Raw genomic sequence first — 25,265 nt, 5'->3', positions numbered from 1 at the left:
TTCCATTACTTGGCTTGAGCAGCTGACCCAGGTTTCTCTGTTTGATATCGTTGTTCCTCTGTGTGTATGTTTACCTGTGTATGATTCGGCTAGTCCCTGGTTCCGCTTCTGCCTTCTGATTCGGTACTACACTGAACTCTCTAGTCCTGATCCTCGGCTTTGTCTCTGACCTCCCCCTGTCTTACCCTCTAGATCCCACGTTCCCATCGGGCTTTTGACTTCGGCTCGTCTCCCACCAATCTCCTGTCTTGTCTTTCTGCTCTTACACGTCTCTCCGGCTTCTGACCTTAGCTCTCCTGACTACGTCCCCGGCACATCTTTGACAGCCGTCTCCTGTCCGCTCGCGTGGGTTGGCTCCACCTTCCGGCTGCTTCCTCGGCAGTCACATGTCCCGCCAGATCCTGCTCCACTGTACATCGCATGTTGCGGTGTCCGCGCACCTCCTGGCTGGACTACGTTCCTCGTGCAGCAACCCTTAGGCCTTCCCTCTGGAGACACAGCTAGTGTGTCTTTACATTATCACTGACCCTTATTTAACTCTTTGGGGCACTTGCTTTCTTGTATAATATGGACCCTCTCTGTGCTCTGTCTGAGCAAGTTTCTAGTTTGACCCAGATGATGCAAAACTTATTGGTGGAGCAGAGGGCCCTGATTCAATCCCATCAACAGGTGCATGCAGAGAGAAATGACAGATATGGTTAAAACCATCTGGAATGCTTCTCTCTCTGGCAATAAGGAAGGTGGTGTGATGGACGTCTCCCTGTCTTCCCCTGAACCCGCTATTAAACTTCTGGATACTTTCTCTAGGGAAAAGGATACATTTTGGGTATTTAAAGAGGGGTGTAAATTGTTGTTTTCCCTGCTACCTCGATCTACAGGTGACGAGGGTCAAAGGGTGGCGATTGTTATATCTCTCTTAAGGTAGGGTCCACAGGCTTGGGGTTTTTCTCTTTCTCCCATCACCCTTGAGAGAATGTCTGTGTATCGGTTCTTCGAGGCCCTAGGGCAGATCTATGATGATCCTGATCGTGTGAGATTGGCAGAGGACACGGTTATGAGTCTCTCTCAGAGAAAGCACTCAGCCGAGTGGTATTGTTCAGAATAAAGGCGTTGGGCTTCGGAGGTGTGTTGGAATGACTCGGCTCTCGTGGGGTTGTTCCGCAGAGGGTTGTCCGAACATTTAAAGGACGCACTGGTTCTGCATCCACCACCTGACTATCTGGAGGAGGCCATGACACAGGCCTTCTGCATGGACTGCAGACTTCAGGACAGGGGAGTGGTGCAACGGGAGGCCCCTTTATTTCCAACTAAAGCTGAATCTTCTTCATCTATTGAACCCATGGAAGTGGGAGCTGTTTCTGTAAAGGAGAGAGAGAGAAGACGTCGCAGGGAGAACAAGCTCTGTTTCTACTGTGGGTCCCTGAGACACTGGAGAAAGGACTGCCCTTCCTGCCCCCTGTCTTCCAAGGTGTCAAGAAATGCCTAGGTCTGGGTAACTGTTGAGGAGGTTACCCAGACCCTCAGGTACATTTTTCCTCAGTTTGAAAATTGTTGCTGCAGGTGGAACTTGGTGTGGATAACTGTCTATTTCCCGCTACGGCTTTTGTGGATTGTGGGTCAACTGTGAATCATATTGACTCGAAATTGGTGACTCATTGAAAGATAGGGACAGTTAGGTTAAGTGCTCCCATGAAAGTTGTGGCTATTAACTCTACAACTCTCACCAAGGATGGGATCACTTCTGTTTCTGAGGTATTTCTCATCAAAGTGGGTCCTGTACATATGGAGCACATAACCTGTTTTGTGTTGGACAATCTACCTGCGGGGTTGGTTCTGGGGTTTTCCTGGTTTTCCTGGTTTCCAGGTCTCAACCCTGTCATCAATTGGGAGTCTCGGGAGATTGTTCAATGGGGTCTGAACTGTGTTATCAAATGTTTGAAATCTTCATCTGTTTTGTCTGTCGGTCTGGAGGGTATTCTGCAGTACCTAAAGGATTTCGAAGACGTGTTTTCTGAAAGTGAGGCCGAGGTTTTGCAAAAACACCGCTCTTTTGAATGCGCTATTGACCTGAATAAGGGTGCCAAATTGCCCTAGTCCCGTCAATTCAATCTTTCAGGTCCTGAGAGGGTTGCCATGAAGGAGTGTATTTCTGAGCGTCTTCGTCTTCATAAGGGGCATATTCACCCTTCTGTTTCTCCTGTGGCAGCCGAGTTCTTTTTTGTAAAAAAAAGATGGTGGTCTTCGCCTTTGCCTCGACTTTCGGGAACTTAATAAGATCACAGTGAGAAACACATACCCGCTTCCTCTTATTCCTGATTTGTGTAACCAATTGTCTGGGGCCAAATGGTTTTCGTAACTGGATTTTCGGGGGCCTATAACCTAAATCGGGTGCGAGAAGGGGACGAGTGGAAGACTGCATTTCTCACATCCAAGGGATTGTTCGAAAATCTTGTTATGCCTTTTGGTTTGACAAATGTCCCAGCAGTTTTGGAGAATTACATCAATTTTTTGCTTTCTGACCTTATTGGACCAGTGTTCCAGACTGGGGAGAAGGTGTGGTTGTCCACCTGGAACATTAAACTTAAGGCTCCTTCGGTGAACTTGGGGCCTAGGTTTATTGATCCGTATGAAATCACTGAGGTCATTAATCCTATGACTTTTAGGTTGTGTCTTCCACCCTCCTTCAAGATCCCCAAAGTTTTCCATAAAGCCCTTCTGAAACCATTGGGGGCAGTTGAGGAGGAGTCTTTGACTTCTGCTGCCCCAGTCTTGGTGGATGGTCACATGGAGTACGAGGTAGGGTACATCGTGGATTCTTGGTGGGTTCGTCGTACCTTACAGATTTTGTGAACACTTTTGACCTGGCTTCTGAGTTTGGGCTCCCTCTGGTGGTTGCTGCTGGTAATGGAGCTGGTCCGGCTGACAGAAGTCAATCACCTGATGAGGATGATTGGAGGTCAGGTGTTACAGACTGGAGAGATTTAAGCGAGCAACCTTCCCTCAGTTGTTGCCGGTGGTTTGGTTTTCTTCCTGAGCATTTTGGAAGTCTACTTGCCACCTGCTTTGTCCTGCATCTTTCAGATAAGTTATTTGTTTGCTTGAATCTTTTTGCATTTGATCCATTTTTTGCTTTCCTCTGATTTCTGCTTTGCTGGTGTGAGTTCAGCCTTATTCCCTGCTGGGACCTGTGCTGGACTCTGTTCCATATGCCACAGCTCATGTCAGTCTTTTCAGTATTCCTAATCCCCTGCTATATTAGTATCTTTTGTTTTGCATCCAGCTCACAACAGAGTTCTGATTTAGTGGGGGAGAGGTCGTGTGGCCTCAGTATTTTTGCACATCAGATGTGTTGGATTTTTTCTTAGGGTTTCTTGCGTGATTGCAGGCAGCAGCCTTTCCTGTCCTGTTCTATCTAGACAGTTTGGGCCCCATCATTTGCTTACTCTATTTTCTGCCTGTGTTTTGTGCCTCATCTTGTCTCACCGGCAATATATGTTCGGGGCTATCTATTCCTTTAGGGTTCTACTCCGGGGCAGTTTAGCTTTCCCATTTCTCTCTTTAGGCTTAGTTAATTCTTTGGCTGTGCCGAGTCATCTAGGGCATCGTAGGTACATCCCACAACTAATTCTAGTTGTGTTGTCAGTTTAGAGGTTTGCAATCCGCTAAGTTACCAACCTCTCTGGTTATCTGGTTGCCTAGTCTGTTCACCTCCTATCCTCCTCGGTTACCTAATCATAACTTACAGTATCTTGTGCATTGGAAGGAGTATGGTCCGGAGGATCAGTCATGGGTTCCGGCTCATTCTATACATGCTGATCATCTGGTCCAGGCATTTCATGCCAGGTGTCCTGGGAAGCCTAGGGATTCGGTGGCCCCCCCATTGAGAGGGGGGATACTGTCATGATTCAGGACAGGTTTTTTTCTCCCGTCCTGGTTTAGTTGGGGTTAACTTTGTATGGCTTCTCTTTGGTTCTAGGAGGGCTATTTAGACCTGCTGCTTGCCAGGCTCTGAGTTAGTGATACTTCCGTTACTCGGCTTGAGCAGCTGACCCAGCTTTCTCTGTTGTTACAGTTATGGCCAAAAGTATTGACACCCCTGCAATTTTGTCAGATAATACTCAGTTTCTTCCTGAAAATGATTGCAAACACAAATTCTTTGGTATTATTATCTTCATTTAATTTGTCTTAAATGAAAAAACACAAAAAGAATTGTCCTAAAGCCAAATTGGATATAATTCCACACCAAACATAAAAAAGAGAGTGGACAAAAGTATTGGCACTGTTCAAAAAATCATGTAATGCTTCTCTAATTTGTGTAATTAACAGCACCTGTAACTTACCTGTGGCACCTAACAGGTGTTGGCAATAACTAAATCACACTTGCAGCCAGTTGACATGGATTAAAATTGACTCAACCTCTGTCCTGTGTCCTTGTGTGTACAACATTGAGCATGGAGAAAAGAAAGAAGACCAAAGAACTGTCTGAGGACTTGAGAAACCAAATTGTGAGGAAGCATGAGCAATCTCAAGGCTACAAGTCCATCTCCAAAGACCTGAATGTTCCTGTGTCTACCGTGCGCAGTGTCATCAAGAAGTTTAAAGCCCATGGCACTGTGGCTAACCTCCCTAGATGTGGACAGAAAAGAAAAATTGACAGGAGATTTCAATGCAAGATTGTGCGGATGTTAGATAAAGAACCTCGACTAACATCCAAACAAGTTCAAGCTGCCCTGCAGTCCAAGGGTACAACAGTGTCAACCCGTATTATCCGTCGGCGTCTGAATGAAAAGGGACTGTATGGTAGGAGACCCAGGAAGACCCTACTTCTTATCCCAAGACATAAAAAAGCCAGGCTGGAGTTTGCGAAAACTTTCCTGAAAAAGCCTAAAACGTTTTGGAAGAATGTTCTCTGGTCAGATCAGACAAAAGTAGAGCCTTTTGGGCAAAGGCATCAACATAGAGTTTACAGGAGAAAAAAAGAGGCATTCTAAGAAAAGAACACAGGTCCCTACAGTCAAACATGGCGGAGGTTCCCTGATGTTTTGGGGTTGCTTTGCTGCCTCTGGCACTGGACTGCTTGACCGTGTGCATGGCATTATGAAGTCTGAAGACTACCAACAAATTTTGCAGCATAATGTAGGACCCAGTGTGAGAAAGCTGGGTCTCCCTCAGAGGTCATGAGTCTTCAAAAAAATGCACTAGAAAATGGTTTGAGAGAAAGCACTGGAGACTTCTAAGGTGGCCAGCAATGAGTCCTGACCTGAATCCCATAGAACACCTGTGGAGAGATCTACAGTAAAAATGGTAGTTTGGAGAAGGCATCCTTCAAATATCAGGGACCTGGAGCAGTTTGCCAAAGAAGAATGGTCTAAAATTCCAGCAGAGCATTGTAAGAAACTCATTGAAGGTTACCGGAAGCGGTTGGTCGCAGTTATTTTGGCTAAAGGTTGTGTAACCAATAGGGTGAGGGTGCCAATACTTTTGTCTGGCCCATTTTTGTGTGAAATGATCAATGTTTTACTTTTTGCTTCATTCTCTTTTGTGTTTTTTCATTTAAGACAAATTAAATGAAGATAATAATACCAAAGAATTTGTGTTTGCAATCATTTTCAGGAAGAAACTGAGTATTATCTGACAGAATTGCAGGGGTGTCAATACTTTTGGCCACAACTGTATTATTATTATTTGTTTATATAGCACCATTAATTCCATGGTGCTGTACATGAGAAGGGGGTTACGTACAAAGTTATAGACATCATTAACAGTAAACAAATTTACAATGACAGACTGGTACAGAGGGGAGAGGACCCTGTCCTTGCGGACTTACATTCTCTGTTTGATATTATTGTTCCTCTGTGTGTGTGTTTACCTGTGTATGACTTGGCTTGTCCCTGGTACCGCTTCTACCTTCTGATTCGGTACTACTCTGAACGCTCTGGTCCTGATCCTCAGCTTTGTCTCTGACCTCCCCCTGTGTTACCCTCTGGCTTCTGACCTCAGCTCGTCCCCCACCAATCTCCTGTCTCATCCTTCGGTACTTACACGTCTCTCCGACTTCTGACCTCGGCTCTCCTGACTACGTCCCTGGCACATCTTTGACAGTCGTCTCTCGTCCGCTTGCGTGGGTTGGCTCCACCCCGGCTGCTTTCTCAGCAGTCACGTGTCCTGCCAGATCCTGCTCCAGTGTACCTCACATGCTGCAGCGTCAGTGTGCCTCCTGGCTGGACTACGTTCTTTGTGCAGCGCACCCTAGGCATTCCTTCTGAAGACACAGTGTGTCTTTACAAATGGTCTGTGGTCACCCCTTGCAGAACCACTCATTTATTGGGGTTGTCTTGCTAATTGCCTATCATGTCTACCTGCTGTCTGTTCCACTTGCACAACAGGAGAAATTGATTCACAATCGATGTTGCTTCACAACTGGATGGGTTGATTTTACAGAAGTGTGATTGACTTGGAGTTACATTGTGTTGTTCAAGTGTTCTCTTTATTTTTTGAGCAGTGTATTTACAGTGTCATGTAAAAGTTTGGGCACCCCTGGTTAAAATTACTATTATTGTGAACAGTTGAAGTTGAAATGATCTCTAAAAGATCCCTCAAACAAGAATTGAAATACTCTTGACTGACTACAAAAAGCATTTTTAAGCTGTAATACTTGCAAAAGTGGGTGCTGCTAGGTACTAACCATGCAGGGTGCCCAAACTTTTGCGTCATCTCATTTTCTGTTTTGTAATTTTTAAAATGTAAAAAATTACAATATATATATTTTTTGCCTAAAAAAGAAAAAGGATATGTGTCATCTTTAACCTTAGGCCTTTTAGAGATCATTTCAAATTCAACTTGCTTAACTCTTCAAAAAAAAGCAGTCATTTTAACCAGGGGAGCCCAAACTTTTATATGCCACTGTATATGCAAATAAGCACAATATCGTCAATAACAGTATTAAGGGTAATATAGTATGCTATGACACTAGCAGAATTAAATTTGATCTTATTCAAAATCCTACTTATATACGCTGTCATTGTCTAGCAGTTAAACAACTGTTAATAAGTAATGCATAGCCTTCATATGTCAGCTTAACGGGAGCCATTCTCTGTACTAGGCCCATCATCGTCATATTGTCTCTATGTGTCTTTGATCGTTACACTGCCTAACAGAGGGTTACCGATTTTTCCCGCTAAGGCCTGTTTCACACTTCAGTTTTTGTCCATCAGTCAAGATCCGCCGTTTTGCAAAAAAAACCGGATCCGCTATTTTGTTTGGCGGATCCCTTTTTTTTCCCATCGAGTTGCATTACCGGCGGATCTTGACGGACGGCCATCCGTTGGATCCGTTTTTTTGCGGATCCGCCAAAATGTTGCCGTCCGCCGACATGCCCGAACGGAGCATGTATCGTTTTTTCGGCCGGCAGGATCCGCACTTCACACTGCGCATGCCCGAAAGACTTCACTCAGCCTGAAATTTAACCCTAAAGTTGTTCTGGCGCCTGGAAAATATCCGTTCACATCAGTTAGCAACAGATCCGCTTTCCGCCATTTTGGCAGATTTTAACTGACACAAAAAAACTGAAGTGTGAAACAGGCCTAAGCCGCAAATCCTAAATATGTGAGTTCTAAATATGAGAGTCACTTTGTACACATTGCGCACGTCACACTGGCTGTCTATGTTCCCTGAAGCACGGCCTGGACTACACACTGTACCATATATCTATGCTGGAAGTAACGACCCAATCCCTTGGAACTTGTTTTCAGCACAACAGGAGTCCCTCTTCGTCTGAAGATGAGCATCTGTCCTTTGGATCTTGACTGGCAAAGTCTGGACTTTGGGTCTTGATCGGCTAAGTCTGGGCTTTGGTGCTTGACCGACGACGTCTAGCCTGCTCTGGTGTCATGTTACTATCAGGTATTTCCATTCTGGGAGTGACCCTGAGCACATTACACTGCTCACATGTCCTTTCTTTCTCACATCCTGGTGTTAACTGACATCTGCTTAGCCACCCCAGCCTTTTATATTTAGCATTTGCGCTATAGCTGTCACCTGACCAGACATCTTTCTCAAATTCTTCCCTCCGGGAAACATTCTCTCCGTCTGTTAGTTCCTGTCTGTTCACTCCAGCCAGCAGATGGCAGCATTCACGTGCAGGGGCCATGCTATGTTGACTGAATGCCTTCTATTCGCCACTCCCTTACACTGTCCTTTAAATATAAGTGATGACATCACTACTTAATGGATATAAGGCTGGTTTCACATTTGCGTTTTTTAGCGCTGGAAAAAAACGCATACGTGCGCATGCGATTTTTCCCCTATATTTAACATGGGTGCGCATACCTGCGCACTTGTAAGCGCATGTATGCGATTTTCATGCGCTGCGTTTTTTTGGGGTGTGCGATGGTATTTTCCAGACGCTGCATGTTGCATTTTTTGGCCCTTGAAAAAATCGCATGCGCACGTATGCGCACGTTTTGCGCTAAAAATGGCCATTATAGCCTATGGATGCGCATACGTGCGCACTGGCATGCGCAGGTATGCGCTTTTTTAGCGCAGCGTTTTTTGGGTGGTGTCCACTTTTTATCCTAGTTAGAATCTTCTAAAGTCCAAAAAAAAAAGGCTATATAAAGGAGGTGCCTGCCAAAACTCTGCCACTACTACACTAGACAGATTGAAGAGCAGACATTCAACCAAGAACACATTATATCAGCGAAGAATGTGAGTATATTACATTATATGCCTGTCCTTTTAAATTATGTATGTACTAATGATTTTTATTATTTTTACATGCAGTATGTCTTCAGAATCGGAGTATTCCCCATCGCGGCAGGAATTGGCGCAAGCAGACCGTGAGGTGATTATTTTCGTGCATCTGGTAAGTATATCTGCTGCTTCTCCAAATCTCTTACGTTTTTTTCAACTTTCAGACATCGTCATCATCATCTGCGGACGGGAATAGTGAGGGCGAACAGCAGGAGCAGCGAAGCCAAGTCCCGGTGGTGATACGTAATGTAAGTATCAAATGATTTGTAATGTTTTTTTTTTTTTTTTATCTTCTATTTTTACTCTTTTTTTTTTTTCTTTTTTTGTAACTTTTTAGTCAATTTAAATTTGATTATTCTAATGAATGTGTTTTGTCTAGGTTCCACAACGGGATGAAGACGTCTACCTGGATAATGAGCAGCTCATCAGCCTGGTCCAGGAGCGTTCGCCGTTGTGGGACAGCCGTGACCGGCTGTACAAGGACAATGTGGTGACACGGCGGCTATGGAATGAGGTGGCCGCAGCGTTGATGGATGGCTGGGACAGCGCCACAGCATCCGCCAAAAAGGCGTTTAGTGAGTATTTCCCTGCTCTGTATTGTGCCGCAGTGACTGTTGTCCTTGACGGCACTGTTGGGTTTCGTGCTAGGCGTATTCTAGCAGGAAACCCAACAGTGTCATCGTGGTCTACAGTGACTGCTTTGAGTATTGTATTGCTACATTGTGCCGCAGTGACTGTTGTCCTTGACGGCACTGTTGGGTTTCGTGCTAGGCGTATTCTAGCAGGAAACCCAACAGTGTCATCGTGGTCTACAGTGACTGCTTTGAGTATTGTATTGCTACATTGTGCCGCAGTGACTGTTGTCCTTGACGGCACTGTTGGGTTTCGTGCTAGGCGTATTCTAGCAGGAAACCCAACAGTGTCATCGTGGTCTACAGTGACTGCTTTGAGTATTGTATTGCTACATTGTGCCGCAGTGACTGTTGTCCTTGACGGCACTGTTGGGTTTCGTGCTAGGCGTATTCTAGCAGGAAACCCAACAGTGTCATCGTGGTCTACAGTGACTGCTTTGAGTATTGTATTGCTACATTGTGCCGCAGTGACTGTTGTCCTTGACGGCACTGTTGGGTTTCGTGCTAGGCGTATTCTAGCAGGAAACCCAACAGTGTCATCGTGGTCTACAGTGACTGCTTTGAGTATTGTATTGCTACATTGTGCCGCAGTGACTGTTGTCCTTGACGGCACTGTTGGGTTTCGTGCTAGGCGTATTCTAGCAGGAAACCCAACAGTGTCATCGTGGTCTACAGTGACTGCTTTGAGTATTGTATTGCTACATTGTGCCGCAGTGACTGTTGTCCTTGACGGCACTGTTGGGTTTCGTGCTAGGTGTATTCTAGCAGGAAACCCAACAGTGTCATCGGGGTGTACAGTGACTGCTTTGAGTATTGTATTGCTAAATTGTGAAGCAGTGACTGTTGTACTTGACGGCACTGTTTTTTTTTATCAACAGTGGACAAAGTCCGAACACGTTGGCGTTCGATCAAGGACCGCTTCAACAGTGATGTTCGTGCTGAGGGCCAGGTTCGCAGTGGATCTGCGTCAAGGACCAGAACTAGATACCGTCACTATCACGCGTTGCAGTTCCTACGACCGGTCCTTGCCACAAGATCGTAAGTATTATACATTTTGGGTTTTTATTTTTATTAATCTGTGTTTTTCTAATCCACAGCTGATGCTTCTTGTAAAGGCATGGTAGTAATGATTTTCCTTTCTTCCACAGCACCTGGAGCAGCACCCTGCAACCTGGCCCTGGAGCGGTCCTTCGTCGGACGTCCTCTGACCCGTCCCAGCCATCCGACAGCCAGGAAGCACCTTGCAGGTCCCACACACACACAGCTGGTGACCAGGAAGCTGGGCCATCAGGTGTTCCCCTGTCCCAGGTCTCTGCCACTGGTTATGCGGGCACTACCCGCCAGCGGCAGAGGGCCTTGGAAAGGAATGTCTTGCCCGAGTTTATGCATTTGAGCGAGACATTTAATTCCAGCCTCAAGTCACTGTCCGACAGAGTTGAAAGCGGTTTTGCACTGATGGAACGTGGTTTTAACCACTTTGAACACCGCTTCAATTCTGTAGAACAGCGCCTTGACCGTCTGGAGGCCGACCTCAACAGACCAGCACACCATTTTTTTAGTAAGATTGAAAAGGGCATGGCGGAACACCTTAGTCCTGATCAACAGCTGAATGTGCTGCAGGCCTGCAACAATGCTTTCTTGCAGGCTATGCAGCATAATCGGTACGGTCAGCAGTCAGTGGTGTCCTTTCCACCTGTGCCACCATTGACTCGCTTCACCTCACTACCGACTTGTGCTGCATACCACTGCACGGACACCTCTCTTCAAAGGCTGGACACCCACCGTTACACCACCACAAGTCTGAGTGCAGCTGGTCACTTCACCGACACCACCATGGCAAGCGCTGCTCCTGTCTGGAGCACCACCGCCAATCCCATGCATGCGTGGAGCTCAGCCACCACTAGGCAAACATGGAACAGCCCTGCCGCTACAACAACATGTAGTAGCCCTGCCACCACCACTCTGCAAACCTGGGCCATCACTGCCGCCACCAGTCCTCCTGCAAGGACGAGCACTGAACAAGAAGAGCAGCATCAGCCACCTCAGCAGCAGCAGCCAACTCAGCAGACGCCACCTCAGCAGCAGCAGCCACCTCAGCAGCAGCCGCCACCTCAGCAGCAGCAGCAACCACCTCAGCAGCAGCCGCCACCTCAGCAGCAGCAGCAACCACCTCAGCAGCAGCCGCCACCTCAGCAGCAGCAGCAACCACCTCAGCAGCAGCTGCCACCTCAGCAGCAGCCGCCACCTCAGCAGCAGCCGCCACCTCAGCAGCAGCCGCAACCTCTGCAGCAGCAGCCGCCACCTCAGCAGCAGCAGCCATACCAGCAGACGGGGGACCTACATTCCATATTTGCCCCTACTTCAAGGCGAAATCAATCAAGGCGGGCATTGGGCCAAAGTCGGTCCAGGCACACAAGCCTACGGCGACATGCCATTACAACTAATGTAACTGAACAGATTTCCTCTCCTACAAGTGTTCCAAGTTTAATTCCCTTAACTGGACTACCTTCCCCCACAAGTTTTGTTGCCCCTTCCCCTCAAACACCGTCTTCAACTGCAAGTGTTGCATATTCCCTGCACACCCCCAAATTGAAACCATCTGCCCCCAAACGCCGTAAAAAATAATTTTTAAATTTTTTTTTTGTGATAAAAAATAAATTTACATTTGTGGTTCACCATTAATAAGTTTCATTAATGTTGTTTGCGCCGCTCACACACACTGATGGGTAAATACATGTTAAAAACCAACCCAAGGGCTAGTATAGTCATATGTGAAATAACATGGACTAGTATAGTCATTCAAAGGCCTAGTGTAATAACTCTAGTTTTACCAAATAGAATCTGGTTTCATGAAAAACAAACTGTTGAAACTTGTCTAAAAAATAAGTTTCTTTCTAGTTTCACCAGTTTGTTTTTGGTGAAACAAGATGCTAGTTGTTAAAAATCGAGTTATTACAGTAGGCCTTGGTATGACTATACTAGGCCGTGGTATTTCACATATACTACTAGCCCCAAGGCCTAGTATACTCATATTTGAAATACCACGGCCTAGTATAGTCATTCCAAGGCCTAGTGTAATAACTCTAGTTTTACCAAATAGAATCTGGTTTCATGAAAAACAAACTGTTGAAACTTGTCTAAAAAATAAGTTTCTTTCTAGTTTCACCAGTTTGTTTTTGTTGAAACAAGATGCTAGTTGTTAAAAATCGAGTTATTACAGTAGGCCTTGGTATGACTATACTAGGCCGTGGTATTTCACATATACTACTAGCCCCAAGGCCTAGTATACTCATATTTGAAATACCACGGCCTAGTATAGTCATTCCAAGGCCTAGTGTAATAACTCTAGTTTTACCAAATAGAATCTGGTTTCATGAAAAACAAACTGTTGAAACTTGTCTAAAAAATAAGTTTCTTTCTAGTTTCACCAGTTTGTTTTTGTTGAAACAAGATGCTAGTTGTTAAAAATCGAGTTATTACAGTAGGCCTTGGTATGACTATACTAGGCCGTGGTATTTCACATATACTACTAGCCCCAAGGCCTAGTATACTCATATTTGAAATACCACGGCCTAGTATAGTCATTCCAAGGCCTAGTGTAATAACTCTAGTTTTACCAAATAGAATCTGGTTTCATGAAAAACAAACTGTTGAAACTTGTCTAAAAAATAAGTTTCTTTCTAGTTTCACCAGTTTGTTTTTGTTGAAACAAGATGCTAGTTGTTAAAAATCGAGTTATTACAGTAGGCCTTGGTATGACTATACTAGGCCGTGGTATTTCACATATACTACTAGCCCCAAGGCCTAGTATACTCATATTTGAAATACCACGGCCTAGTATAGTCATTCCAAGGCCTAGTGTAATAACTTTTAATGGAGCAGATTACATTCATCCACTCAATGCTGACTTGTATTCCCCATGGACTTTCATTGGGGTTGGGTTTTGAGTGTTGTGTTTTGAGAAAATCACATACTTTGTTTTAAACTATTTGCACAATTTTATCTTGAAAAAAAATGGTTTCCTGATTCATGGCCTGCAGCTTTGCTCATTCCAATATATTTCACGCAGACTAGCAATGCTGCATTTTAACTCGTATGTGTATTTACCTGCCCAGGTGTGTGAACATAACAAAATTCAGTTATACATGGGAAGTTTTTTAATTAATCGGAGTTTAAAAAATATAGTGCACTCAGTAATGGTATCAAATAAGGATTTTTATTACCATAAACAACAACATTACACCATTTCATCTTGCCAGTGCACCCGTCCTACATCAGAAATAAAGTAGGCCGCAAATTTGTCCCTCATTTGGCCAACTTCAACGGATGACCTGAGAGTGTGCTGAGTGAATTCAGGCAATGGGTTAGGAGCATCATCGTCCAGTTCAAAGGTCGGGTGCTCTTTAGCCATCACAAAGTTATGTAGAACCACACAGGCCTTCACCACCTCATCGACTGTTTCAAGTTTAAGATTAATGGCCGTGCCCAGAATTCGCCATCTGGAAACAAGAATCCCAAAAGCACACTCGACAGTTCTTCTGGCCCTGGTCAGCCTGTAATTAAAAATTTTTTTGGTGTGGTCCAAGTCCCGGCTGGAGTAGGGTTTCAGTAAGTTTCCGCACATTTGAAAAGCCTCATCGCCAACCATTACAAAGGGCAGTGGCGGAGCTTCGGTGTGAGGAAGAGGCCGTGGCATAGGGAAATTAAATTGGTTGCCATACAACCTCCGGCCCATGTCTGAGTTTTTAAAAGCCTGCGAGTCATTACCACGGCCAAATGCTCCAATGTCCACTGCTACAAACATACATCCGGCATCCGCAATTGCAATGAGTACTATTGAAAAGTACTTTTTGTAATTATAGTACTCAGATCCCGTTCTTTGGGGTTTGATGATCCGTATGTGTTTCCCATCAACAGCTCCCAAACAGTTGGGAAAATTGCATACTGTCCAGAATTTGTCAGCAATTTCCATCCACTTTTCAGCGGTGGGCAGGGGCATAAATTCTGGGCAAAGAACATTCCAGAGAGCCCGGCAGGTGTCAGCAACAATTCCAGACAAGGTAGAGATTCCAATACGGTACTGGAAGTGTAGTGAGGATAGGGTTTCTCCAGTCGCCAGGAATCTGTGAACAGACAAAGAAGTAAAATTAATATTTATGTATATTATTTTTAAAAACTATAAAAAAAATATTAGTACATTCACGAAAACTAATTACCCAAGGTTTTGAATACTAAATTTACAAAAAAAAACATCAGACCACACCCCTTTGTTTTTAAAACATACCGTAATGTCACCAGTAGCCGTTCCTCAGGAGGAATCGCACGACGGAGCTGTGTGTCCTGTCTCCGGATGGATTGTTGGACACGAGCAAGCAAATCCATGAAACTTTCGTGGGACATCCGGATATAATCTGTAAATTTCTCCGGGTTTGACTGGAGCTCGCTGTAGAGGGTATGGTATGCCCCACGGCTCTCCCGGAGTTCAACAATCGGATGTATCCACATACGCCGCCGTCTTCGCTGCCTCTCTCTCTTCCTTTGTTCATGGCAAGCAACTGCATACGCCTGAGCCATCGCGATGTCCAAATCCAAGTTGAAGTGAAAACTCTTCCAGCGCAGATCCATGGTCACGAGAAGAATCAAGCAAATGTGAAGAATACTGTAGACAGGGTGTATATATATTAACATACCACACCCACAATGAAGTCCCATTGGTCTTGTGTGTTGTTGAATGGTTGTTTTTTCTTTTTTGTGGGGTTTTTCCAAAATCTGTAAAAAAACGCAAACGCACAAAAAACGCATACAAACGCGCAAAAACGCTGCGTTTTTTTCCTGCATGCGCATTAAAATGCTGGAAAAAAACGCAGCGTTTGTATGCATTTGTATGCGTTTTTTTAATGCGTTTTTTTGCGGGAAAAACGCGCTGCAAAAAAAAGCAAGTGTGAAACTAGCCTTAGAAAATTTAATTGCAACAATGTCATTATTCATTCTGTCTGCACCATATACTGTATATTTTTGAACTTAAAAAAGTTGACCAAGACTAAAAGTGAATTCCATACTATGGGGGCGATTCATCATTACTGGAGATTCTCTCCCCAGTCTTGATGAGGAGGCGTGTTGGAGCAGACGCTCCAGATTGTCAATGATTCAGGCGAGGCGCATAGTGATGTGTGCCACTATGTGCACCTTTGGCGACTGTTGGAGTAAGTTTTGTGGCGTAATGATCACCTCCGCTTGTCATGAATTTGACAAGCGGTGGTCATCATGCACCGTCATGCCCTAACTCTGCCCATTTTATATGAGGTGAGGTGAGAATGGTGTGAAAATGCCAGAATGACAACCTCGCATTCCGCTAAAAAATGCGACATTTCCAAGTTTTTTTGCTAGAAATTTGGAGAAATAGCTTTGAATAATCACCCCTATATGACTGACTAATTTAACAATCTACCCACTTGTCCAACATACTTTAATTATAGATTACTTACTCTCCCTTCTCTAACTTTCTGCCTGCTTTTTTTTTTTGCTCTTCCGATGACGTTTCGCATGAGTCTCCCTGCATGCACTGGGAATTCTCAACAAATCGTCATTGGGGTGCTGGGGCTGCTGTCAATCTCGCTGCTTTCTTTTCTGCCTTGAAACAAAACGTCATCATAGGGTGGCGCTACGGCTTTTTTCAGGCGGTCTTCTGATGGCATCCTGTTTAAGTAGTGGTGATGGAGAAGTGACCTCAGCTTCTATCACACTGCCACATTTTTTTCTGGCCTCATCGCCTACCAATTAAAGTCCACACCGCTTCTGTCCTCGCCTTGTTCACTAAAACAAAATGTCATCCTTAGGGGCTTTGAAACAGTTAGAGAGGAAACAGTAGGGAATTTTTAATTGAAGTACATTATAAAAGTGCTTAGATTATAAATAGTTGGACATATAGTATGAAATTCACTATTAGTTTTGGACAAATCCTTTAAATTATATTAGACCTTTCTCCAGAATTCCATAACTACAAGTGATCCCGTAACCCATTGGTCAGTTACAACACTTGAGTTCAGTCCTTCCTCAAAAGTTCATGTGATAAATGCTGTCTAAATGCAGTTCAGTAAAACAAACGTATCATAGCAATAGTGATTGCTGAGGGGTCCATTTTCATTTATGCAGGAACCTCACAACGAAAGTTGTGTACCCAAAACACCCAACACCCAGTAATAGCATTACTTCGGGGCTTTGTTTGTTTTCAATGTAGATGTTGTAGACTTTTACTCCATTTCCTATAAAGTCTGGTCAGATACTGATTTTGATCTCAGCGATGAAGCCCTTCTTCATTCCCTACAAAGCTGTGTCTCTATGACGCCTCCTATAAAGAGTCTTTAGTTATGTTTAGCATCCATCCCACAGATAAAGTGTTCCAGTTGCTGCTGTTTTTTCAGAGAGAAGTATTTGGGAGTGCTTTTTTGTTTTTGTTCTCCAGCCAAGCAGTCCATTTGAAGGAAGTCCCAGTGCATGTTGTACTGGTAGTGGCAGTCAGTCAAAATCACAGTAATTTAGTGGTGTGTCCATTTCTTAACTCTTACACCACTGGAGACTCATTTGCATGGATACATTAGATATTCTTTTCCAAGGAATTGTACATAACCATCTATAGTCAGGACTGTATGTAATGAGACAGATATGGTTAGTTTAGGAGGATTAAGCAGTAAAATCACAAGTAATATTTCCATGTGAATGAGACTGTATTCAGCTTATGGGCTTCACGGATGTCTAGTGAGAACAGCTCGTAAAGTGTCAAAGCTGTCAGCAGGAATACACCACATAAGCCATATCTACAGAATAAAATGTGCGGAGTCACACTTATGGCCAAGGACATAAATGCGTAGGCAACAAAGGCAGTGGGTCATCGCTTTGATCTTTACTCTTCACGTAGGCAGTATTGAACTACTCTCTATAGGTTTCATCATTAATGGTAAGATTATTCAAAGTGTGCATGCCAGGAATCTGGTGTAAAACACTTTGAAAAGGCACTTAATTTTGCCTTACCTTTGGCAACTTTTGGAGTTTTCCCACCAGTTTCAAGAAGCTTTACCAATATGGATGGACCTGGGGAAAGGAAGTAGGCTGGGGTGTAACTTTGTACGCCAATTATGTAACGACAGTCTCTGACACTTATTAGATGCCCTAAATTCACCAAAGGGGGTTTCCCCACAAACAAAGTTCATTTTAAACAATAGATCTTGGAATAATAATAACTTCCACCGTTAGCTGTGTTTAAATAAAATGTTCCTGTGCTGATAATCTCATAAATGTGCCCCTGCTGTATGCTGTGTAATGGCTGTGTCTGACTGTGCAGGGACATGATCTGATCATACCACAGCTCCTGGGCAGGGGAGGAAGCAAAATAATATACATATATTACAGCACAGTGACAGGATACCAGCTGATTCTTTCTTTGAGGTTAAACATTTTTAAAAAAAATATGCAGGGAAATGTTTTACATCACAGAAAGAATCAGCTTGGATCCCGTGCTGTCCTGTCTGTATACTCTTTTGCTTCCTCCTCTGCCCAGGAGATGTGGTAAGATCAGAATATGTTCCTGTACGGTAAGACACAGCCATTACACAGTACACAACAGGGGCACATTTATAAGATTATCTCAACACAGCAACATTTTTTTTATCACATCCAATTGTGGATGTTATTATTATTCCAAGATGTATTGATTAACCCCTTAACGTCCATTGACGGGCATAGCCCGTCATGGCAAGATGTCAGTTCCTGCATCATGATGGGCTATGCCCGTCATGCCTTTGAACTACCACTGCGTGTAAACATGCAGTGATAGTTCAGTGCCAACAGCTGTCATAGACAGCTTACAGGCACGGCAAGGGGTGCAGGAACCCTTGCTGTCAGTCCCTGCACCCAGAACACTGTGATAGATCAGTCAATCTGACTGACCGATCACAGCATGATCGGGCAGGAGATGCTGAAATTTCAGCATCTCCTGCCCGGTAAGTGCAGGAGCTCAGAGCTGCCAGTAGCTGAGCTTCCTGCACTTACAGACAGGAGCAGCGTGCACGCCGCCCCTGTTTGTTAACCCCCTGATTGCTGCAATCGAGTGCGATCACAGCGTTCAGGGGGGGAGGCAGAGGGTTGGGGGCTCCCTCTGCCTCAGATCGGTGTCCCCGTGATGTAATCGCGGGGCCCGATCTCTGCCATGATGACCTGGGGTTGTCATGACAACCGCCGGGTCATCCAGCTACGGAAAGCCTGTGAGTCCATGCTCACAGCATGGTCTCAGAAGCTTTCTCCATAGGGTATAATACATTGCAATGCTGGAGCATTGCAATGTATTATACCTGCAATTCAAAGTCAAAGTGAAAGTCCCATAAAGGGATAAGGTAAAAAAACATTTTTTTTTAAATATTAAAAATAAATATTTAAAAATAATAAAAAAAGCCCCTAAAAATACATATTTTTATGTAAAAAAAATAAAACAAACAAAAACATACGTTTGGTATCGCCGCGTCTGTAAAATTCCCATCTATAAAAGTGTCACCCTAGTTAACCTCTTCAGTGAACGCCGTAAAAAAACCCACAAAAAAGTAGCAAATTATACTTTTTCCACGTGGTATCATCATACCGCTTGGAAAAAGTGTAATAAAGCACAATAAAAAAACGAATGGTAATAAATATAGTATCACTGAAAGCGCCATCTTGTCCCGCAAAAAACAAGCCGCCATTCAGCTCCATCAACGGAAAAATAGAAAAGTTATAGCTCTCAGAATAAAGTGATGCAAAAATAATTGTTTTTTCTATAAATGTTTTTATTGAGTAAAAAATGCCAAACATAAAAAAACTATATAAATGAGGTATCGTTGTAATCGTACTGACCCTAAGAATAAAGCTGCCTTACCAATTTTACCACACGCGGAACTGAGAAGAAAAAAAAACAATTCCTGAATGTTTTTTGTTCATTCTGCCTCCACAAAAATCGGAATAGAAAGCGATCAAAAAATGTTATGTGCCCGAAAATGGTACCAATAAAAACGTCAGCTCGTCCTGCAAAAAACAAGCCCACATATGACTCTGTCGGCTGAAATATGGAAAAATTATAGCTCTCAAAATACGGCAATGCAAAAATTTCTAACAATAAATTCTTCCAAAAAAAAAACATCTTTTAGTGTGTGACAGAAGCTAAACATGAAAAAGGTATAAATCTGGTGTCGCTGTAATCGCACTGACCCGAAGAATAAAGTCGCCTAATCACTAATACCGCACGAGGAACATCGTAAAAAATAAAACCAATTCTTCACCTTTTATGGATTTGTTCATTCTGCCTCCCAAAGATCGCAGTAAGGCGATCACAGTGGTTTACTCCCACATATGGGGCATCCGTGTACTCAGGACAAATTGCACAATAACTTTGTTAGTCTAATTTCTCCTGTTACCCTTGTAAAAATAAAAATTTAGGGGCAAAAAGATCAATTTTGTGAAAATAAATATGATTTTTTTATTTTCACAGCTCTACATTATAAACGTCTGTGAAGCACTTGGGGGTTCAAAGTGGTCACAACACATCTAGATAAGCTCCTTGGGGGGGTCTAGTTTCCAAAATGGGGTCACTTATGGGGGGTTTCTACTGTTTAGGCACATCAGGGGCTCTGCAAACGCAACATGACGCCCGCAGACCATTTCATCAAAGTCTGCATTCCAAAATGGCACTCCTTCCCTTCCGAGCTCTCCCATGCGCCCAAACAGTGGTTCCACCCCACATATGGGGTATCAGCGTACTCAGAACAAATTGCAAAACAACTTTTGGGGTCCTATTTCTCCTCTTACCCTTGTGAAAATAAAAATTTGGGGGCAAAAAGATCATTTTTGTTGAAAAAATATGATTTTATTTTCACGGCTCTATGTTATAAACTTCTGTGAAGCACTTGGGGTTCAAAGTGCTCACCACACATCTAGATAAGCTCCTTGGGGGGGTCTAGTTTTGAAAATGGGGTCACTTGTGGGGGGTTTCCACTGTTTAGACACATCAGGAGCTCTCCAAATGCGACATGGCGTCCGATCTCAATTCCAGCCAATTTTGCATTGAAAAAGTCAAACGGCGCTCCTTCCCTTCCGAGCTCTGCCATGCACCCATACAGTGGTTTACCCCCACATATTGGGTATAAGCGTACTCAGGACAAATTGCACAATAACTTTTGTGGTCCTGTTACCCTTAGGAAAATAAATATTGGGGGTGAAAAGATCATTTTTGTGGAAAAAATATGATTTTTTAATTTTACGGCTCTACGTTATAAACTTCTGTGAAGCCCTTGGAGGTTCAAAGTGCTCACCACACATTTATATCAGGTCCTAGGGGGGTCTAGTTTCCAAATGGGATCATTTATGGGGATTTCCACTGTTTAGGTACATCAGGGGCTCTCCAAATGCGACATGGCGTCCGCTCTAGATTCCAGCCAATTTGACATTCAAAATCTCAAATGATGCTCCTTCCCTTCTGAGCACTGCCGTGCGCCTAAAGATTGGTCTTCCTCCACACATGGGGTATCGTGTACTCAAGAGAAATTGCACCACAAATATTGTGGTTCATTTTCTTCTGAAACCCTTGACAAAATAAAAAAAATTGTGTCCGAAGAAAAATTTTTGGGAAAAAAAGTTAAATGTTTATTTTTTCCTTCCACATTGCTTCAATTCTTGTGAAGTACCTAAAGGGTTAATAAACTTCTTGAATGTGGTTTTGAACACCTTGAAGGGTGCAGTTTTCAGAATGGTGTCACTTTTGGGTATTTTCTGTTATATTGACACCCCCAAACTCACTTCAAATGTGAGGTGGTACTTAAAAAAAATGGTTTTGTAAATTTTGTTGGAAAAATGAGAAATCGCTGGTCAACTTTTAACCCTTATAACTTCCTAACAAAAAAAAATTATGTTTCCAAAATTGTGCTGTTGTAAAGTTGACATGTGGGAAATGTTATTTATTAACTATTTTGTGTGACATCCCTCTCTGATTTAAAGGTACAAAAATTAAAAGTTTGGAAATTGCAAAATTTTCTAAATTTTCACCATATTTCCGTTTTTTTCACAAATAAACGCAAATTATATCGAAGAAATTTAACCACTAACATGAAGTATAATATGTCACGAAAAAACACTCAAAATCAGCAGCATCCATTGAAGCGTTCCAGAGTTATAACCTCATAAAGTGACAGTGGTCTGATTTCAAAATTAAGGTCTGCTTATTAACCTACAAAGTGGCTTGGTCCTTAAGGGGTTAAGTTAACTTTGCAAACCCCTTTAAGTGGCATGCACCTCTCAATGACTTTGGCACATCGTATTTTACAATTAAAAGTGTACAGAAAATGTACAAAATGGAAGTATAGATAATCCAAAACTAAACCTGACATGAGGTGAACATGAATAAATTATTAAAACCTGCATATTATCATGTGCAGCTGAATACAACTGGATTATACAAGAAAGAGGAAATACTGTATATAACAGAAGTTAATAAATCACACCTATTAGAACAAAAGGGCAGTCAGCACTGGAAAAATGTATAGTAAAGGCATATTTGTATAATGCAAAGTACAGCCGAGCAAGATCAAGGGAACGTAAATTTAATGCCTGGTGGTGCAAAAATTCCCACGCGTATCGCTACTGCTTAGTAGCTTCATCAGGAGTAATCTGTTCAGTGCGGCATCAGGAATATAGAGGGGATAAAACATACCTCATGATATATAAAAGGCGAATGCCTGTGAGTGGTGTAGCCACACATCTAAAGCAAGAGGCCGTATAAGGTCCACTGCACATACACGTGATCTTAAATCTGGAAGTAGTTTATGCGTTCCATTTGGAACGGGAAATGGTCAGCGAGAAACAAAATAGCAAGAAAAGCATCACAGGGAAGATACACCTATAATGCGTTCCAATTGGAACTGGAAAAGGTGTATGTGTTCCACAACAAGGCGGTACGTCAATAGGTCAGATGTCACAGTCTAAAGAGTACGGCCAATAAATAATTTATATACATATATTTGAATAAACAATTTGAGTATAACGAGCCCTTCAGTAAGACTGGCACAATAACCCCTAAATATCAAAATTGTAATTAGCTAGTTGCTCAAAAACTGGAAATTTACAGTGAGAAAACATTGCCTTTATGGAATATACACCTATAGTGTATTTCCCAATGGAAATGCCATCTGCAGGTAGAGTTGAATATACTAGTCTTCAAATCACTAGAAATTATTAGTGAATGAATGAATTAATCATTTTATCTGCAAACTATGAAATAGCATTTTTAATTCACTCAAATACTGATCTCCGCACTCTAATTTTGCAGTATGCCATGAACCCATCTGCTACTTTTGTCACAGTGACTAATACTGTGTATTAAAACATATGAGTTTTAATGAGGAGAATTATCTTTGCGCTGGGCGCAAATTGGCACTAATTGTTGAGCACATAGTGAACTAGTTTCTGTCTGTGGCATGTACCTTATCTTATACAGATTTAACTGCTCCATACACAGGAAAAGGCGGCATGGTGTCCCCTGGCATATACCCTAATGATCACATCACTGTGGTTTTTTTACATGGGATTTCTGACCACAGAGCCCACAGTATCAGCACAAATTCCCAGCTGGTGTCTCACTGGCACTATAGCCGACTTTTCTGAACTAACCTTTTTTTGCACCAGCAGTCACAAGTGTGCCAGGATTTGATCACAAGTTGACAGCAGATAAGGACCACTTAGCTTTCTTGGCCCATTTGCCCTATCTATTTTAAAGCCATGGATCTTTCTTGGTCTTCTACTTAATCCTGAGCTCCTGGGGTATGCTAAGACCACACATGTGGCTGAGAATATAGCACACAACTCTCTGACGTCAAACAATGTAAAATTGTCCCCATAACCACAGTAGACTGGCAGGCAGACCAGAATAATTTGATGAAAATAGTCTTTAGCTCAATTGGACATGGATCATCTCACATTGGACCTCCTGCATTGAAACTAGTTCAGATGAAAAGTGGATGACAAGTCTACACTTTGATTTTCTAACCTGGACTAGACACATGGCAACTACAATCTAATTTGGCATATACTCCGCTTTCTGACTTATGAGAGCATTGGAAATACTTCTTTATGCTCCCACATACCTTGGAGAAAAGTGAGTGGCACCCATTGAATTCTGAAGAGCTGGCCGACCATTTAATCCGCAGGAGGGTCAATCCACTCTCTTTAACATTAGTACTGGGGGAAGAAGAACCAGGCTTGTTCAATCCCAACACCTCATGCTTTGGTTCCCGGCAGAGAGTCATCAGCAACAGATGTGTCTGGCTGTGGCTTCATCTCTCTCCATCGAAAATATAGATAAACTAAGCCAATAACTTCTTTGTATAGTGGGCACCTTTAGAACTAAGCCAACCCAGTGATCAGATGATCAGTGTTTCTGGTCAGATGTTGTGGGAGACCTTTTTTTCTTCAATTTCCTTTTACACTTTTATAACATCCATAAGCCTTGAGAGGATAAGAGTGAAAGAAAATGTTTCAACACAAAAACAGAACTGGAAGCTCTTCGGTGACCCATTCTGTAATAGGGCTCACCCATTTACCATGTTTATAACAGTTCTTCGAGCCTCCTCACTCATCAACGTGTTCAATGGCCGCTTCTGCACTCTCTGTAAATGTGACTCTGTTTCTATTTTTTCTTCTTAACAAGAAATCCATTGCAATATCTTATATGCTGTATATGTCAATAGGGATAGGACATAGATGGTGAAAACAAAGTCATTAAAAGGGTTTTCTCAACATCAAAAATGGATAAAATTGTAAAGTGCTTGGAAAAAGCAATGTTGCAATTTACTTATTAAAATCCAGTCTATCAGATCTGAGGAATTTTTAATTTCTACCTTCCTGGTCTTTTCCTAGGTTATTGGCCTTTGCTGCAGTCTATCAGTGGTAGCCAGTCTCTAAACAAGGAGTTGTAGATCTTGCTGAATCAGCCAGCTTCAGTTCGACTAAGCTCCTCAATGCGTCAGAGGTAAAGCTGCCTCTGCTAGCAGGATCAAAGAGCACACAGTCTGTGAAAGAAGCGCAAAGATGCAGCTGGTTCAAACTGCGTGTGGCAGGCGGGAGACCAGCGATCAGCGAGCTGGAGCTGGTAACCAAGGTAAACAAGGTAAATATCGGGTTACTAAGCGCGGCGCGGCGCTTAGAAACACGATGTGTACGTTAGATGCCAGCGGCGCTTAGAAACCCGATGTTTACCTTGGTTACCAGCTCCCTGCACCAGCGCGCTGGTATCTTAACGTACACTGCGGGTAACTAAGCGACGTGCGTCGCTTGTTACTCGCGTGTTGCTGTCCTGATCGCTGCTGAGATCTGCCTGTTTAGCAGCTCACCAGCGATCATGTAGCGACACACCAGCAATCCTGACAAGTTCATTTCTTTGTCGGGATCGCTGGTGAGTCGCTATGTGTGACGGGGCCCTAAGAAAATACCTTGAACTATGCCACTTTCTTTCATTGAATAATGGTCCAGTTCTGAAGTTTGTTGTCCACTATAGGTGGTCTCACACCTTTATATATTATGCTTTGCCTATATAGCGTTAACATATTCCTCAGTGCTTTACCAATATATTATTATCACTGTCCCCATTGGGGCTCACAATCTAAATCCCTATCAACATGTGTTCTGAGTGTGGGAGGAAATCAGAATACCTGGAAGAAACCCAAGCAAAAATGAGGAGAACATTCAAACGCCTTACAGATGTTGTCCTTGGTTAGATTTTAACCCAAGGCTAGAGGTAGGGGATCCGGTGGATGTTCTGGTCCGGCGGGCTTGGACAAACTTTTTTAAAAAGTTCAGTTTGTGTACCCAAATGGT

Source organism: Dendrobates tinctorius, unplaced genomic scaffold, assembly GCF_039654945.1.
Source record: "Dendrobates tinctorius isolate UK_male_01 unplaced genomic scaffold, ASM3965494v1 ptg000043l, whole genome shotgun sequence".
Lineage (NCBI taxonomy): Eukaryota > Metazoa > Chordata > Amphibia > Anura > Dendrobatidae > Dendrobates > Dendrobates tinctorius.
This window is presented reverse-complemented; position numbering follows the sequence as displayed.